The 19,774-nt window shown below is 39.1% G+C and overlaps 1 protein-coding gene and 2 non-coding genes across 4 annotated transcripts in view; 2 read left to right on the top strand and 1 right to left on the bottom strand.

The window, feature by feature from the left end:
- The first annotated feature begins 1,111 nt into the window (after positions 1-1,111).
- Positions 1,112-1,309, top strand: LOC113194331 (U2 spliceosomal RNA). Its single transcript, XR_003302263.1, has one exon. It is a non-coding gene; the product is annotated as a U2 spliceosomal RNA (small nuclear RNA).
- Positions 1,310-10,039: 8,730 nt separating this feature from the next.
- Positions 10,040-19,774, top strand: part of Als2 (alsin Rho guanine nucleotide exchange factor ALS2) — a 74,096-nt gene continuing 64,361 nt past the window's right edge. For both annotated transcript variants that reach the window (XM_026405327.2, XM_026405326.2), the window contains exon 1: positions 10,040-10,106. The gene's annotated coding sequence lies outside the window, so the exon portion shown is untranslated. The remainder of the gene's footprint in view (positions 10,107-19,774) is intronic.
- Positions 17,680-17,755, bottom strand: Trnai-uau (transfer RNA isoleucine (anticodon UAU)). The gene has a single exon. It is a non-coding gene; the product is annotated as a tRNA-Ile (tRNA).

Here is a 19,774-nt window from a genome sequence, read left to right as displayed (position 1 = left end):
CTCAGCCCTTAACTAAGCATCTTTTTAATATTCTGTGTAAATAAATGGGACATATACTTGGAGCATGAGCCAGAATCAACTTTTTAAAATTTGGATCAGATCAAATCATTCTCCTCCTTATAACTTTCTCAGGGCTGGGGATGTAGCACAGTGGTCAAGTCCTTGCCTATTATGCCCAAGGTCCTGGGATGAGAGCAGGGGAAGAAAACTTTCTCATGCATTTTGAACAAAATACAAACTCATACAATGGCTTACCAACATTTCCATGGTCATTACAAGTTCATTTTTCTACTCTTCTTCCCTTTCACCCATTCTCTGCTAATTTGGCCTTCTTTCTGTTTCTCAAACACAGGTCACTTGTTCCCTCAGAGAACCCAGCGGGAGCCTGGGCTAGGGCCTCCTCATCTTCTCTGTCTCTAGAAGAATGTCTCAGAGCTCAGGCCTCAGGTTGCTTTTCTTTTTCAACGACTTCTCAAGTTATATCTCTAGCCTGGATTTTTCTCTCAACAAGATCATCTCCTCAACTGTCTATTTGATATGTCCATTCAGATGTCTAATAACAATACAAAATATATGACATATCCAGTTCTGATATCCAACCTCACTACCTCCCCAAGCATACTGTTTTCCCAGTCTTTTCTATCTCAGTATTAAATAAAAATTATAGGAAGCCTTGTTTGGAACAGGCTTCTGTACTAGAACCTAAACGACCGGGATAGAAATCAAAATGGACTTATTGACCTTATATTTCCACATCACCAATCTGAAAATAAACTGTTTATCTAAACTTCAGAGAAATCAGCATTAGAGAGATAAAAGCAGAATTTCCTAATAGTTCATAATAATAAAGTTAAGCTTTACACAAAAGAAATGCCTCAAAATAACCTGATATTAACTAGTCAGTTATTTTTCTATTTTGTCTCTGCCTCGAAAGGAAGTAACTTGAAATGAGCAGCCTACTTTGTCTTCTTTGTTGCTGCTTTTTTCAACCTTTATCTTTCTGTAATACCAAGCTGGTACTACTCAGTACCCTGGAACACTTATTCTACTTATGGAATGCAATGTTGCCTAACTCTAGAATCAAAAATAAAGCCAATTAAGATCTTTAAACTATCCTTCTTGACCTTTTGGGGAAGATCAAGTGTAGTATCTGTCCTTATCAATTTACAACTCGCTATCTGATATTTCCTGTATATGAGGACAACATAGTTAATGGATTTTTGAAGAAGGGAAAGGGAACAGGAGTTTTCTCCATCCACTCCATGCATCCACCTGGTACTGCAGTACTTTTAGGAACAGGGCAACAAAAAGAAGAAGAGGAAGAAGAAAAAGAAGAGGAGGAGGAGGAGGGGGAAAAGAAAGAGGAGGAGGAGGAGATTTTAAAATAAGTTGTTGCAATTTTGTCATTTAACATAATAAATGATGGCTCATTTTTACCAAAAATTCAGGTCTTAAGTCCTTTCTTTCTCTCAAAGCTTGTAATTAATCCATGAACAAATAGTGTAGCCCCTACCTTCAAATTATATCCAGAATCTAACTCCTTTTAATAGGTAACAGAAATGAGCAGTGGGAACATGAGGTTCAAGGGATAATTCTGTAAATTGAGCCTAGCGAGTTGACTGACCCCAACATGCTTTCCTTTAAAAAGCAATTTATGTGCAGCCCTGCCTAGTATAATTCAATAGGATATATTACATTTTTTTAGCAAACAACTCTTATCTTCAGGCGATATGCAGATCCCCAAACTCCTCTCTACTGATAAGAAAAGCACAAGTTACCCTAAAGGAGAAGGGTGACTTTTGTGACCTTTACACCAACCAGATTTCAGAATTCAAGGAGAGATGAACATAACAACCAGTTAATGTGGGCCAACGTGACTCAGAGTTGCCTTGGATTTTTGGCATGCCATCATCATAATAAGATCTCTCTTCCATGGGGTAAGGCCCTGTGAAGTGGGGACTTGACAGTCTGATGCAATCCTACTATCAGTCACAAGTCAAGAGGTGACCTGGGTGGGACTTTGGAAATTTCCCTCAGCCCCACCCCCACCAATAAATCTGGAGGGTAGGAGGGGTGCACCATTCTTTTCCTCTCTGAGAGGACCTACTCCCTCCCTTGAGAGTGTCCTTTTTGTCCCTTTTCCTATCCCTCATGCCTATTACTCTGAGAGATACATCTGAAATCTTTCTGGCATAATTATAAAAACCAGTAACTGAGGACCTCCATGACTGCCTTGGCTTTACTGCAGGCCCTTGCTCTGTAATACATTTTTTTTTTTTTTTTTTTTTGGTACTAGGAATTGAACCCAGGGGCCTTAATCACTGAACCACATCCCCAGCCCTTTTTTAAAAATGTTTTATTTAGAGACAGGGTCTTGCTAAATTGCTTAGGGCCTTCCAAATTGCTGAGGCCCTAAATGGCTTTGAACTTGAGATCCTCCTGCCTAGGCCCCTGGGGATTATAGGTGTGCACCACGGATCAATGGCTCTGTAACACTTTGACCTTCTCCTCCATTGCCACTCAGGGTTAAGCCATAGTGACCGTTTGCCTTAACTATTCTAATAGTCTCTCACTGATGTCCCTGCTTCCACTTATTCACTCTATTCTTCACTCTCCATTTGGTAGAAGAGCTATCCTTCTGAAAAAGGAAGCCAGTCATGTGAGGTGGTGCACACCTGTAATCCCAGCAGCTTGGGAGGCTGAGGCAGGAGGATCGTGAGTTCAAAACCTGCCCCCAGCAAAAGCAAGGCACTAAGCAACTCAGTGAGACCCTGTCTCTAAATAAAATACAAAAAGGGATGGAGATGTGGCTCAGTGGTCAAGTGCCCCTGAGTTCAATCCCCAGTACCACCCCTGCTCAAAAAAAAGAAAGAAAGAAAGCCAGCCTCTAACACCATCTGCTCAAAGCCCTCTAAGAGTCAGGAACATCAGATAAACCCAAGACCCAAATGATTGCCTCACTACCACATCATTGTCAACCTGATCTTATCTCATACCTTTCTATTCTTTTTTCATTTATCTTTAGCCTCATTCAGACTCTTTGAACCTTTATCATGCATCTCTAACAGTACTGCCCTCCCTGCCTTTGCAATCACTTGCTCCCTTTGCCTGGAGTGCCAGGTGTCCACAGGTTCATGCTCTCACTTCCTTACATGTCTCTTTTCAGATGTTGTCTCCTTCTCCTTCTCCTTCTTCACTGGGGATTGAACCCAGGGGCACTTAACCACTGAGCCACATCCCCAGCCCTTTTTGAATTTTATTTAGAGACAGTGTCTCAGTTGCTGAGGCTGGCTTTGAACTCTCGATCCTCCTGCCTCAGCCTCCCCAGCCACTAGGATTACAGGCGTGCACCACCGCTCAGATGTCTTCTTAAAAGAAAGCTTTTTACTTTATAAAAAGCAGCACCCTTTCCCTTCTATCCCTATACCTTTTTTAATAACAACAACATCACATAGAACATATAGCATTCGCTATATGCCAGGTATCATTGTAAGCACTTCACAGATAGTAAATCATCTAATCCTCACATCACCCTATATAGACAATGTTACTATTCCCGTTTTATGGATGAAGAAACTAAGGCATACAGACCTTAAATAACTTGCTCCAAAGTTACAAAACCAAGTGATGGAATTGAAATTTGAATGCATGCTCTCTGGCTCCAACATGTTCTTTTTATTTATTGTCCTATTTTTTAATAGCTGTAGTCACTACCTATTTTATATTTATTATCTCACAGTTTTATCACTTGTTTCAGCATAATCAATCATCCCAAACTTAGTGGCTTAAAGCAATAACTTATCATTCCTCAGGAATTTGAGTCAGGAATTCAGGCAAGGCTTGACTAGGCTGATTTTCTGACCTACTTTGCCTTGGCCCATCTTACTCACCTGCATTCATTTGGTGACTGAGTAGCCTGGAAGGTCTCAGAAAGCTACACTCTGGCACCTCAGTGTTCCTGAATGTGGCTTCTGTCTTCACATTGTTTCTTATTGGCCCGTGCTATGGCTGAAGCTTTAGAACATGGCAGTTGGCTTCTCAGAGAGGATGTGAAAGTTGCCAGTTTACTTAAACTCTTGATCCAGAAATCCTAGAACTTTATTTATTTATTTATTTATTTATTTTTAATATTTATTATTTAGTTTTTGGCAGACACAACATCTTTGTTTGTATGTGGTGCTGAGGATCGAACCCGGGCCGCACGCATGCCAGGCGAGCACGCTACCGCTTGAGCCACATCCCCAGCCCCATAGAACTTAATTTCTATTGCAATATATCAGTTAAAATAAAATTGCCAGGGGCTGGGGCTGTAGCTCACTGGCAGAGCACTTGCCTAGCATGCGTGAGGCACTGCGTTTGATCCTCAGCAGCACATAAAAATAAAACAAATAAATTAAAGGCATTCTGTCCATATACAACTACAGAAAATTTTTTTAAAAAAATTGCCAGGTATAGTGGCACATGCCTATAATCTCAGTGACTTGGGAGGCTGAGGCAGGAAGATCACAAGTTTGAGGCCAGCCCAGTCTCAGCAATTTAGTGAGGCCTGTCTCAAAAATAAAGAAATGAAAAGGGCTGGGGATGTGGCTCAGTGGTTAAGCCTCCCTGGTTTTAATCCCTTGTACCAAAAAAAGTAAGTAAGTAAATAAATAAATAAAATAACAGGGTTGACCCATATTTGGGGGAGAAGAAAAAGTCTCCATCTCTTGATGCTTAGAGTGGCATTTGTATACATGGAAGAAGGAACTGATAGATGTAATCTTAGGAGAGGTCTTCTACACTACCAGTGTGTAACTTCCATGAGAACAGAGACTCTTTGCTATTTCATTTATTATTATGCCTCTCCAGTTCTTAGAATAGTGCCTTGCACATAATAAGTATGCAATAAATATTTATTTCATCCATGAATTTAAGGCACATTTTAAAGAAAGAATCTGCAAAGATAATGGAAAGGTCCAAAGTAAGAGGAAACCAGGAAGAGCTATGTCCCAGGTGTCAAAGAAAAAGAGTGAAAGAAAGACCCAACCAAGAACTTTACCTTCTACTCTCTTATTAAATTGACACATAAAAATTGTACGTATTTATGGGGTTACATATGATGTTTCAGTAAACGTACACATTGTTTAATCAGAGTAAGCCCATATATCTCCTCAACATCATTTCTTTGTGATACAAACATTCAAAGTTCTTTCTTCTAGCTTCTTTGAAAAATATAGTACCTTATCTTTATCTACAGTCACTCTACTGTGTAATACAACACTAGAATTGATTTCTCTTATCTAACTATAACTAACTTAGTTATTCTTGGACCTCCTTGGACCAACCTATCCACATCCTTCCCTCATTCCTATACTCTCCAGGCTCTGGCAACCACTATTATACTCTCTACTTCTATGAAATCAACTTTTTTAGATTCCACTGAATGAGGTCATTCAGTATTTCTCTTTCCATGGTGGCTTATTCCACTTAATGTCCTTTAGTTCTATCCATGTTTCCACAAATGACAAGATTTTGTTCTTTTTAAAAGACTGAATAGTATTCCATTGTATGTACACCATATTTTCTTTGCCCATCCATCAGTTGATGAACAGTTAGATTGATTCTATTTCTTGGCTACTAGTGTTGCAATAAACATGGGCATACATACATATCTTTTATACACTAATTTCCTTTGGACATATACCCAGTATTATACTTGCTGGTAATTCTATTTCTAGTTTTTGAGGATTCTCCATACTGTTTTCCAAAATGGTTGTACTAATTTACATTCCTACCAACAGTTTATGAGATTTTCCCCTTTCTCCAAATCCTTGCTGGCGTTTATTTATTTATTTATTTTTTGTCTTTTTGATAATGGCTATTCTAAATGGGATGAGAGGATATCCCAATATAGTTCTTGCCTTTCCCTGCCGATTGGTTGAGTATTTTTTTTTTCATATACCTCTTGGCCACTTGTATGTCTTTTTTGAGAATGTCTATTTAGGCATATAAACCATTTTAAAAATTGAATTGTTTGGGGTTTTTGCATTTTTTGCCATAGAATTGTTTGAATTTCCTATATATTCTGAATATCAACTCCTTGTCAGATGTATAGTTTGCAAATATTTTACTCCATTTTGTAGGTTGTGTCCCCCTTCTGTAGATTGTTCTCTTTGTTGTATAGAAGATTTTGTTTGATATGATCTAACTGTCTATTTTTGCTTTTTTTTGCATGTGCTTTTGTGATTATAACCAAGAACATTTGTCCATTCCAATGTCCTGATGTGTTTCTCCCATTTTCTTTTAGAGATTTTTCTTTTGGGTCTTACATTTAAGGCTTTAATCCCTTTTGAGTTGATTTGGAGAGAGGGTGGGGAGGTAGATATTATTCAGTTAGTTTGCATGTAGTTATTCAATTTTCCAAGAACTGTTTATTGAAGAAACTGTACTTTCCCTAGTGGATGTTCTGAGCACTTTTGTCAAAAATCAGTTGGTTATGGATGCTTGGGTTTATCTCTAGGGTCTGTATTCTGTTAATTTGGTCTATATGTCTTTTTTTTTTAATGCTAATACCATACTGTTTTGATTACCATAGCTTTGTATATATTTTGAAGTCACCAGTATAATGCCTCCTGCTTTGTTCTTTTTATACCTTTTTTTTTTCTTTGTGGTGCTGGGGATCAAACCCAGAGCCTCACTCATGCTAGACAAGTGCACTATTACTAAGCTACATTCTCAACACTCCATGCCCTCTTCTCATGTTAAAAGTTTTATAAGTAAAAAAGCATATGATTAAATCAAACCATACAAAATGGCATAGAGTAAAGTCAAGTTTTCCTCACTCTCTTGTTCCCAATTCCCTTCCCCCAGTGGCAGATACCCTTAAATGTGTTCTTTTAGAGCTAATCAAATATAAGGATATATGTCATATTATTACTGAAAACTCAGTCCTTGACCTTGATGCCAATCCAATAATGAGGACACAGTTTTAAGAAAAAGGAAAAAGGAGTTTTGCGAGGCCTGTATAGAATCTCGCAAAGAAGAAGCACAGGGGACCCCTTTCTCAAAGGCTGTGACTCTTCCCATCAGGGGAATAAGGAGAAGAAGGGTTTTTAAAAAGTGATTAAAAAGCTATACCCCCAAACTAGGGAGGAGATTAGGAAGATCAGAGAGGAGAAGGCTGGGAAGAAGAAAAAAAAAATGTCAGTTTTAGAGAAGCAAGGACTATATTCAAAGCATAAAGTGGGCCACTGTTACAATAGCTATTCACCAACCTACCTAACCTTTTTCCTGAAAAACCATATACATAACACAATTGGTAGAATACTACACACATGATCCAGCATCTAACTTTTTTTTTCCTTTTAACAACCTAACTTCCAGATCATTTTGTACAAACAATCCTCATTCTTTTAAATGGTTGTGCAGAATTAAAAGCAGAGTTTGAGATGAAACTTCATGGATGGGTTCTATGCAGGCCTCGACAATTTCCCTCAGGTTTGAAGAATGAAAGCCAACAGACAATAACGGAAGGCAAGAGTAGGATTTATTTAAGTGAAAAGAGATAGAACTTTTGCAATGTGGGAAGGGACCTGATAGCAGGAAAACCTTTTGATGTGCTACCTAGGGGCTAATGTGGGTTTTAAGTATGAACATTGAGGAAATTTGTTAAACAGGCATTGAAAAAGTATACCAAAGCCATTGGTCAAAATACATGTTAAATAGGTATTGAAAAAAATATCAAGGCTATTGGCTGTATCCTTTAGTCTTTTTGAGTTTGAATCCTTCCTGTCACTTCCATCTGGGTTCACCCCCACCTGGGTTCACCCCTACCTTCCATTTTCCCTGGGCTCTGGGACAAAGGAGTTGACTGGAATGTTTCCACCCCTTAGCTTCATGGTCTTTACATTTGAAAAGGCTTTGGTGGGGCCAAACCATCTATTCTTATTTAGAGTGGTTCCCCTGTTTGACCATATCATTAGATTCCATAATTAGGAGGTGGCTACTGCTTCCAGTAGACTTGAAAAAGCCTGGATTACAGACTGGGTAAGACTGAGAGGTTAGAAAGTAGAGGTATAACATTAGGTTGCAAAGGAAATAAGGCAGAAAAAAAATAAAAATGAGACAGAGTTGGATGCGGTGGATCACACATATAATCCCAACTACTGGGATGGCTGAGACAGAGGACTGCAATTTCAAGACTAGCTTCAGCAACTTAGTGAAACCCGGTCTCAAAATAAAAACAAAAGGGTTGGGGATATAGCTTAGTGGTAAAGTGCTCCTAGGTTCAATCTCTAGTATGGGGCTGGGGTTGAGGGAAAGAGTAAGGGAAGGAGAGGGGAGCAACCTTATATACTGAAAGATTAAGTGAGGTGGACATTGAAAATACACAAAAAAAAGTAGGGCTAAATCATGGAGCAAAGTCTCTAAAGGAATTGGAAGAGATGTCTCTGGAGAAGGGTCCAAGGAGTTCCCAGAGGAGAGGGGGAACTCAACTCAGAACCAATGAGGTCTTGGCATCGGTGAAGGAAAAGAATTTCAGCATAAGCCAGACAAGGCAGAGGCAGAGGTTTACTTAGGAAGGTAGATATACATTCAAGGGAGAATGAAAGCTGACTTGGGCTCGGCGTGGGGAGTGGGATGTCCAGGGGCAGGGCTGGAGGTGCACAATTCTGCATTTTCCCCTCATTTTACAAGCACATGGGCCAAAATTTACAAACTGTTTTGTGCCTCTCAATGGCTTGTGCGTATTTCCTTCAAGTTTCAGTATTTCTCTGTTTATCCTAAATCCATATCTCAGAAGGTTTCCCGAGTTCAAGTGGAGAGATTAACCTTGAGAGGTCAGAACATTTCTCTTAAGGCAGAAGGGAGATGGCGAGATGGCGAGGAAGGCTGGTGTTGCAAGTAGACTTTGAAATAGTGGCTAGAGGAGTTGAGGAAATTCACCTCTACTGGTCTCATTTTCCTCAGAAATGTAGGGGATGAAGTATTTTATTTTTATTTTTCCAAAGGGGATGGGGGTTAAGTAAGAGGTTAGGAGTACAAGGGTTGGGACTAGCCAGGAGGGAAAAGCTAATAGTCTGAGAAGCAATGTGTAAATGTGACTGTTTTAGGCTCAATCAATAATACCTGATCGCATGGAAGTTCTGACATAAGTTGGACACCTTTGGTTTATAATGGCATCAATTCGCAGGGTCGTGTGATTTCTTGCATTGGTGCATGAGTGGATGGAGCTGGTTGAGGTTGCAGAAGAGTTTTGCAGGTGGGTGGAGCATTGAGGAGGCAAGCGGTTGAGGGTTTGGTGAAAGACCATTCGGAGCTGGGAGCTTCAGACTCTGAATACACATTCATCGTTGGCTGTTTAAATATATGTTTGCAGGTCCAGTGCACCGCCTAGCTTAAGAGAGTTAGCATCCCTGGGGCCTGGTACCAAGACCGGCGGTGAAGGACTTCAGGGTGCTGGCGGGGTGGGGCTGTGACAAGCAGATGGTTGGGAAACTCATTTTATTCAGACCGCACACTGGGGAGCCCCGCAGGAATCATAGGGGAGGCCAATACCTTCGGGGTTATAACTGAGTAGTAAAAACAGTGTGGACACTGCAGCAAACCGGCGCCGCGTGGCGATGACGTCATTCCAGGGGACAGGAAGCGATCAGTTAAGATACAGTTCACAAAGGCAGTTTAAAGATATTTCAGGCTTTTTACTTTATACTTCCACCTCCTGCAGTTTGAAGTTGTAACAAAATGATACTCCTTCACCGTCGCCCGTCACCATGGAAACGCTGGGTAGCTAGGCCGGGACAATTCCATATTACGTCATTGTTGAAGCGCGCCCGGGAACTGGTGGTTCCGCCCTGGCCTAGGGAGGGGCACTGCACGTGGAAACGTTGGCTTCAGGGCTTAACGCATCTTCAATAATTTTGGTCCCTACCAGGCGCCGTCTCCAGTCTTCCAGTCTCACCCCACCTACTCCGGGAGCAATCCCCTCCCGCCCTCCACCCGCTCACCGCCCGCGGCCCCGCCTCTGTACGGAGGCCCCGCCCCCGTGAATCAGCTGATCTTTCGGACCCGCGGGGCTGCTGGGCTCGCGCCGGATGCAGATCGCTGTGCTGCCGGTGGAGCGTCAGGTGAGCCAGCGCGGGTCCCGGGGTGGCCCTTGGCTTCCGAGGACTGATCTATCGGTCGGGACCTCCTGGGTGCGGATGGCTGGGGTCCGGGAGCGAGGCGGAGACTCCGGCCGAGGCCCTGGAGTGCACTGCGGGGGCCTGCGGATTCGGCGCCCGGGTCTTCCCACCCAGTGTCTACAGACGGCGCCTGCCTGTCGAGGAGCTCCGGACGCTGCCCGGGGCCCCAGGTTGTCCCTCTCGCCCGTATCTCACCCTCCCCAGTCTGGCCTCCCCTGCAGTGGTCTCAGTGGCGTGAAATTCCTTCATGCCCTCTCTTCCCGCCTCCACCCACGCTGCTTTCCAGCCATTCATTCTTGAGGATTTATTGACTGCCCACACTAGATGCTAAGGAGATAAACCCGGGTCCCTGGCCATGAACCCTGGTGCGTGTCCCAGGCCGATTTGCCCCACGGTGCAAATCGTGGTGAAGAGTAAACCGAGGGCTTTGGTGTTTTGAAAAGGCGATTGCGGAAAGAAGTAAATGACTTTGATATTAGTAATTAGGAGTTTAGTCAAGTCTTTTTAGTGAGTCAAGTGATCCATTAGAAGAGAGGTTAAGTTAAGAAGTATTAGAAGTTGAAGTGGTGTATTTCGGTACGGCATTTCCTTTTTGGTTTAGGAAGGTGAAGGAAATAACTGTTGTATCCAAATGAAGATCCTTACTCTGTTGCCTTTATTTGTTGGTGACTGTAAATGTTCTTTAAAGTGCTTTAAGAAATAACATTGTGTGACGTATGTTTATCTGAGCAGGTACAATATTTGGCAAAGCAATTAGTCACACGTTTTTTTCTATTGTATACGTGTGTGACTCGGAGTGATCTTTAGGTTAGAACTTAACAGATTTTTTTTTTTTCTTTGCTGGAGATTGAACCCAAGTCCTCACGCATGCCAAGCAAGCGTTCTACCACTGTGGTACTACCCCATCCCTTTTTAAAATTCTGTTTTGAGATAGGCTCTTGCCAAGTTGCCTAAGCTGGCCTCAAACTTGCAGTCCTTCTGCCTCAGCCTCTTGAATAGCTGAAACTACCATCCTGTGCCGCCGTTCCTGGCTATTCACAGAATTTAAAGCCGTGAAAATTTTATTTTGTAGTAGATTGCACTATTTTAATCTTAATAATATAGCATAGTGGCTTTGGCATGCTACATCTTTCTTTGAGCAAGTTACTGAAACCTCTTCACATTGGTTTCCTTATCACTAAATCGAGGATAAAATTGCTTTCCTAACATTAGTAACTTTTATATGTAATGGTTCATGTATCTGTTTATTACAGTGCCTGGTTCATGGTAAATATTCAGTATATATTAACTCTTCTTATAATTATTTCTTCACTTCATCATGATCCATACTATATGGATTTTTTTCCCCTGAGTGGTGAGAAAGATATATTTTAGTAGAACAATTATTATTCATGTTTTTAAATCAAGAGAGTTTTCCAGATAATTTTGTGATACTTATATTTAGAGAATATGCTTTCAGGTTGGTCTCTAGTTACTTTGATATTGAATAAGGCATTTTAATATGTAAAAGATGCTGTCTATACCTACCTTAAATTTATTACCTCCTAAAGAGCGACTAGTTAGGCATATTGAAGGCTCATAGTTATATAAAAAAAAAATTTAAAACCACTTTGTGATATTAAGATTTGAATAGGTAATGGTCCAGAAAATAAAGTACCAAATCATAATTTTTGGGAAAAAAATTGAGTACCATTTCTCAGACTGCTCATTTCATAAATTGATATACAAAGTATGAACTGCATCCTTTCTTACCAGATTTGTTTTTCACAGTTTAGACTATCATTTGAAACCCTTACTTTGAACATTTTGACTGTTAAAGAAACAAAGGTCATGTTAAGAACTTTACTGAGTCCTGATTTTAGTTTTCGTGTGATTAGGTGGAAAGAATACTATCAGTCTACCTTTCATAAAAAAACATGGGTTTAAGCAGTAACTGTTGGAGTTCCTTCTAACAGTATTTCTAAAGAAATGTCACAGGATTGTAACAATCTTCTATGATTATTAGTATGAGACTAGTAAGGTATGAGTGAAAAACTTCGAAGCAGGTTGGAATGGTGATTTTTGAGACTGTGTTTAAGAAGGCTTGCTTTGTTGTAGTAGAAAGTTGAATACCTTTTTCAGTCACTTTGAGGAATGATAGGATGATTTTAGTGACTTCCAAATCATTTAGCTTTTCAAAATAACTTTACATATTAAATCTACCACATAGTCCAGCTATATTAGAGATATGGATTTTCTTGATAGAATTTCCTTTTTTTTAGCAGATTTTTTTCTTTTAACCCCTATCTATTGATAACCAAATAATCCAGTTATCACTAATAAGAAAGTAGTACATTTTGTAAGGTGTGGGTCCTTAAGAAACTGCTTGGTAATCACAAATAAAGTAGCAATATACTATGATTTGATTCTTCTTTAGTATTGTACTAATTTTCCTATCTGTATTTCCTGTTTCTCTAGATATGTGATGGTGGTGTCTTTAGCTTATGTCTTGGTGTTTGCCTGTATGCAGATGAACTACTTGATCCAATTAGGGTAGAGCAAAACTATTTAAATTAGTCAAGTACTGAATACTTTTTTGGATATTGTATAGTGTGTTTGTTTGTTTTGGTACTGGGGATTGAAGCTAGGGGAGCTTTACCACTGAGCTACATACCCAGTCCTTTTTTATCTTTTATTTTCAGACAGGGCTTGCTCAGTTGCTGAGGCTGGCCTTGAAGTGGCAATCCTCCTGCCTCAACCTCCCCATATTCTAAGATTACAGGTGTGTACCACCATGCCTGCCTATCTATATTTCTTTTAAATTTAAAGAAAATGTAGTTTTTCTCAGCTCTTAGGAAAAAAAGATTGGGGCTGTTTGGTAGAGGTTCATTTTGCTGCCAATGAAGTATGCCTAGAAAGATTAGCTTTTGTCTAATTAATTCCATAAAAAATTGATCAACTTATATTTCCCTTAATTATCACATATTATTTAAGTATTTTTCTTCTGAGTTGTCACATGGTTCTTATTTGGAAAGTGGCATCTGGGTGGGCTGTAATTTATTCAGGATTCTTTTCTCTGACAGCCTAAATTTTTGTTGAACCAATTTCTTAACTGAACTTGGGGCAGTTTCCCAAACAAACATGTAACAAAGATTTAAAGTAGCAATATAATACAGAATAATAATAATAATCCAACTGTATGTTATAGGAAAACTGGTTTATGCATGCAATTAAATACTTATTCCCTAGTGAAAATGAACTATATCTTTACTTACCAGTATAGATATACCTCAAGTACATAATGTTAACTGAAAAGAATCAAGTTGCCAAAGGATATATAAAGTAAGATGTATTTTAAAGCCATCCAGTCACATAGATTGTTTATTGATAAGTATATATCATGTATGTATTATGTATTTATCTAAAGTACATAAAAGTATAAGCATCTGTGTGGGAATGAGATCTATTTTTACTGACTAGAGCTCCTTCAGCTCTAAATATAACTTTTTCTTCTGTTTTTAAAGAAAGCTGAAGCAAATTTGGAAATATGTTCATGAATCTGTTAAAACTGGGTGATGAATATGTGGATTTGTTTTTTTATTTTTACAGTTTTATGTATGGCTAAGATGGTTTGTGAAACTCATACTTTAAAATTTCTTTTTTAATCAGGGTACTTTCCAACATGCTTTCTTTATTTTACTTTGTAACCTCAAAGTAGTAGAATGAAAAATAACTTCTCTCCCTGCCACAGGGAAGGAATGTACCAGTGCATCTCCACTATGTGAAGCTGTACTGTTCTGAAGACAGGAGACAGACCAATTCTTTACTTTGCAGTTTGACTTTGTGTCCTGGGAAACACTTTTTTTTTTTTTTTAAGGAAATGAGGAGTGATCCCTTTTAAAGAGCTGCAGAGGAATTAAACTGCTAGAGATTCTGGGAAATATACTGGCATATACTGGTCTTGAATTCTCAAAGTATAGAGGAGTAAGTTGAATCATAGTACTATAAAAGGAATTTGTATATAGATTAACTCAGATATGAAATTACCACAGATTTCATGTGATCATTAACAGTTTTGTGAAGTTTGGGTTTAGTTGGGTTTGCATTAGTTATTCTCATGGGTATGATAATTCTAGCAATTGAATTTCAAATTCCCAAGTACTGCAACAATTTATGCTTCTTATTATATGGCATTATTACACAATGTTTCATGGGAATTTTAGTAATTCTGAAAAATTCATTTTAAAAAATATGCAGTAGTTACAAAAGAAGCTAAGTGAGCATGACTGGGTATTTATCGTGCTGCATTTACGTACTTTTCCCTTTTAGAGGATTCCCATAATCAGAAGAGTGCAGATTTATTAGGTTTCGGTATAAAATTAGCAAGGTATCAAAAAGTACACTGTAAGGCTGGGCGCCGTGGAGTACCTGTAATCCTAGCTGCTCAGGAGGCTGAGGCAGGAGGATTGTGAATGCAAAGCCAGCCTCAGCAAAAGAGAGGTGCTAAGTAATTCAGTGAGTCCCTGTGTCTAAATAAAATACAAAAAAGGGCTGGGGGTGTGGTTCAGAGGTTGAGTGCCCCTGAGTTCAATCCCTGGTATCCCCCCACCAAAAATAAATAAATAAATAAATAAACACTGAGAAATCTTCACATCCCTGATCACACCAAAATGTGTCTCCCTGTACTAAGGGGAAAGGGAGAAAGATATTATTCTTCCTTGAGTTGTGTAACATTTGCAAAGTGGCATGAGATAAAAGTGTCTCCATGGTTAGGAAATACCATTATCAAATTGTGTACAAGAATTTCTATTATGAAAGATATTATTTTACTTTTGTATCTGATGTTGACTTTTATTATAGGCTCTAGGAATCTATAGCATTTGGAAGACTGTAGAATAGAACTCAAGATTAAGGGCAGTGTCTCCCACTCAAGTATTCACTTAAATGTAGCCAGCTTGTATGAAGTGGTTACTATGGGTACCGGCGTACTGTACCAATGAATAAGGTTTAGTGTCTTGGCTTCAGGAATTTTGTTGTTGTTGGCAATACTAGAGATCATACCCAGGTCTTGCAAGTGCTCTACTGAGCTACTTCCCCAGCCCTTTTAATATTTTTGAGACAGGGTCTTGCTAAGTTTCCCAGGCTGGCCTGAAACTTCCTATCTTCCTGTGTTAGCCTCCCTAGTAGTTGGGATTATTGGTGTGCACCACTGTGCCTGCCTTACCTTTAGTAATTTTTCATGAATGAATGACTTAGTAAGTGCATTATCCTATTGGTAACAAAGTTGTAAATAAGTAGCTTTCTAGATCAGCCTACTGAATTTATTCAATACATTAATTTACTGAGTTCTTCATCTGGGTGAAAATTTAAAGGCTAGTCAGCTCCTGAAGTAGTGTTAGGCAATGCTCCCTATGCATCACTTAACTATTGAGAACGCTGGGATTTTAAGTGGCTTTGACCTTCCATGGTGGTTGATTTGTCAAGGCTTCAGTGCTAGGTGATCTTCCTTAACCTTCTGTAGTGCTTGGTGAAGGTTTCAGTGGCAGGATGTCCAAAAAATAGCAGTTGTTATTGTATAGGTTATTTGCAAGTCAGATGTTTGAGTTAATCCAGGTGTAAATATATTGACTGAGACAAATATTTATTAAGCATTTACCCTGTATACATTCCAGATACTCTTAAATTATTATTTGCTGTATTCACAATATAAATTCTAGCTTACTACAGTATTATTATAAAATATGACCAACTAAAACTTTAAGAAGAAAATGTTAATGGGTACTTGAACTTTTGTTTTTGTGTGTGTGGTGCTGGAGATTGAAACCAGGGCCTTTATACATTGCTAGACAAGCACTGAGTCATGGCCCCGGATCTTTTCCTTTTGTTTTGAGACAGGGTCTTTCTAGGTTGCTCTGGCTGGCTTCAAACTTTTGATCTTCTTGTCTGAGCCTCCTAAGTAGCTGGTATTGTTATTATTATTGTTGTTATTTTGTGTTCATGTAATTTATTTTACTAATAATGACCCCCAAAGTGTAAGAATGGTGGTACAAAGGAGATACCAGGATATAAAACATGGACGGATAATTTAACTCTGATACTGCATGATAATGCATGTAAGAAAAAACATAATAGGGCTTGGTACTGTCCCAGGCATCTCTTAAGGGACTTAGAACTTATCTCCTGTGTATAAGGGTGGGGACTATTGTAGTATGGAAATTCATTTATTTACACATGTATGTTGTCTGTCTACAGATATTAAGTACCTTAGAAACATGCTAAGCAGCTAGGATATGCAACCTGTGTTCATGGAAATTTTAGACTAGCAAAGTACCTGGAATATAATAATAAAAAAATACATGCAATTTAGATGTTGAAATTTAAGCACTTGAAGTTTTCACTATGATCCACAGATTTATCTGTCACTAAGTTATTAAGGAAAAAGGACTTTATCCTTTTAAAGTTTACTAGAGATAAATACAGGAAATTCCTATACAATTTTTTCTTTTTTGCACTTGAGATAATAGTCTAGTAATGCATTCCTTTACCACAAACATTTTATCTATATCCTGCCATGTTCCCTCCAAGTTTAAGGCAGCTTACAAAAGTGTGTAAATATAAGATAAAATAAAGAAACAGAAAGAATGAAGCCAGGAGTGAGAATAGAATATACAACACACATATCGTAAAGTCCTAATCACCTACAAGCAGCATCATATGGGACATCCTCCTCTAGAATCCATAATCCTGCCTTTGTCTGTACTGATCATCTTTTTTCTTCTTTTAAAAAATATACACCCTCTTGTGAAAGATGAATTCTTCTACACATGTTCTGGATGCCAATCTCTTGTTTTTTGGTTGCTTTATAAAATTTTTATTTTATTTTTTTCACTCTCACTTTGGGACTTTGGTTCTGTCCTCTGTCCTCATCTCCCTGTATCTTGGATGATAACCAGTGTTGTGCAAACAGGTTCAACTATCTCATTTCCCCCACTTCAAACAAAAGGGAACAAAACCCTTGATCTTCACATTCCCCTTCAGCTATTGCTCCATTCCTTTGTTTTCCATTTCTACATTTCTAGTTCTTTGTTTTGGGTCTTCATTTCCCATTTAAATTCACAAGTGTGGCTTTCACTCCCCAAACAGACCACTGAAATTGTGACCAAGCTCAGCAGTGATACCTGTTTTGGCAGATGTAATGGACACTTTTTAAGATCTCTGCTGCCTTGACCTAATTGGCCTCCTCCTCTGCTTTGCTTTCATGTACCCACAACATGGTCGTGTTTCTCCTTCCTTTCGGACCATTTCTGACCTCAGTCATCTTTGTTGGGTCCCCATTCTGGTCAAGCTGTATGTATAGGAGCTCTGTATAGCTTGATCCTGTGCCTTTCCTTTTTCTTTACCCACACTCGATGCCTATTGTGCTGATTTCAGATATTATTCATGTGTCTTCCCATATGTCTTTCTTCTGAACTCCATGTTCTTATATTAAACTGCTAATTTGACAAGTACTTTCTTTGTTTTTTTTTTTTTTTTTTGATGGTGGTGCTGGGGATTGAACCCAGGGCCTTGTGCATATAAGGCAAGCACTCTACCAATTGAGCTATATCCCCACCCTTGACATGTACTTTCTCACAGGCAACTTGAACTTAACAAAAAACAACAAAAATTTTACCAGAGTCTTGTATTTCATTTGAGGATCTTGTCTCTCTCAGTCTTTCCCATTTCAGTAAATAGAACCACTAAGCTTGGGGCAGTGGTATATACCTGTAATACTAGCTACTCAGTAGGCCGAGGCAGGAAGATTGCAAGTTTCAGGCCAGCTTGGGTAATTTAGTGAGACCCTGCTCAAAATAAAATTTTAAAAGGATATGGGGATGTGGCTGAGTGGTAGAGTGTTTGCCTAGCTTATATGAGAGGCCATAGGTTCAACTCCCAGTACTCAAAAAAAAAAAAAAAAAAAAAAGAACCATTAACATATTAACATATAGCTATTCAAGTTAGAACCTGGAGCCCAAACTTGATACCTCTTCCTTTATGTCATTTATTCATCTCTTTCATCTCCACCAAGTTGGCAGATCTTGAGAGAGCCCAGATCTCACTTCAATGAGAACATGAGCCAAGGGAGTATTTATAGGCAGGATATTCCTTGCAACATTAATTTGTGTGCTGTAAGTGAATATGTTCAGTATAAAATTGACTTAAATGTTTTCAAAGAAATGTTAATCATAGGGCTGGGGTTGTAGCTCAGTGTAGAGCATGTGTGAGGTCCTGGGTTCTATCCTCAGCACCACATAAAAATAACTAAAATAAAGGTATTGGGTCCATCTACAACTAAAAAAAATTAAAAAACAAAGAAATGTAAATCATTGCCATTAAGTCATCAAAACATCAATAGAATATCTTGGTGGAAGCAGTACAACTTCCTCCTGTACTCTTCAAGGTGAAGTTAATGTTAAAAGTACAAGAAAGAACTGGATCCCTGTGTTTATAATCCCAGCTACTGTGGAGGCTGAGGCAGGGAGATCACTTGAGGCCGGGAGTTAGAGGCCAGCCTGAGCAACATAGTGAGACCCCCATCTGCCACCCCACTCCCCTCAAAAATACATAAACTGAAGGAAATATAAAAATAGTTAAAAGTTGGGAGACATGTACCAAAAATGGTAGTTGTTTTAGAATACAAGATTCAAGTCTCTTGTTAAAATGTAAGGGTCTGGCGAAGCATCGGAGAAAGAGACCACTCATGCAATTAGCAGAAGGGGATTTATTGAACCAGCATGCTGGGGCTCCGTGCCCACTCAAGAAAGGAAAGCAGCCCAGAGCCCCGGGCAGGGGTTGAGCAGTGCTTAAGTGCACTTTTTTTAGGAGGGCGGAAGCTTTGCATACATCAGGACAAATCATCACAAGGCGCGGGAAAATCAAACAACAACTTTTAGACATGATTAGTACATTCATTGGCGGGAACAGGCTGGGCAGGGGTGATTGGTCACTTCTAAGCGGGGTACACATTCAAACTGATTGGTTTTGGGGCCTGGATGCCTACATGCCGGGCTACTCAGAGCCCTTAGTTATTAAACAGCCAGAGGATCAGGAGGAATATTTACTGGGCAGTTCGGGTATTGTCCTAACAGAGGAATTTAACAATACCTGGTCCTTCACTTTTTAACTCAGGCCCTGCAGCTTGGAAACTTTACAATGCCCGGTCGTTTACACTTTAACTTTAATTTCTTTTACTCTTACAAAAACCCTTGGGGCAAGATGTGTTTTGGAATTTATATTTCTTTTTCTCTTAAGAATAAGGTGTATAAACCATATGTTATATAATACTTTGTGTAGGATCTATAATATTATTACATTATTATCATGTTAATATTTATGCAGCAAGATAGAGAGATATAAAGGCTAGACTACCTCACATTTGTTCAGGTCAGATTTTGCTGTCAGAGGGTTCAGGTCAGATTAGATTATTTCACCAAAAGAATTACGGAAAAAAATCTAGTTTTAAAAGCTTTTAGATTTTGGATTTCTGGCTAAGGTATTGTGGAACTGTAGGTGATTTGTAGCTCTTCTTTCTTCAATAATTAGCACATCTAGACCAGATTAATTTTTAGGGCACTCCCAGATTATGGTATTAA

The sequence above is a fragment of the Urocitellus parryii genome, chromosome 1 (assembly GCF_045843805.1).
Source record: "Urocitellus parryii isolate mUroPar1 chromosome 1, mUroPar1.hap1, whole genome shotgun sequence".
In the NCBI taxonomy this organism is placed as follows: domain Eukaryota; kingdom Metazoa; phylum Chordata; class Mammalia; order Rodentia; family Sciuridae; genus Urocitellus; species Urocitellus parryii.
Note: the sequence above shows the minus strand (reverse complement) of the source record. Positions and strands in the feature narration are given on the sequence as shown.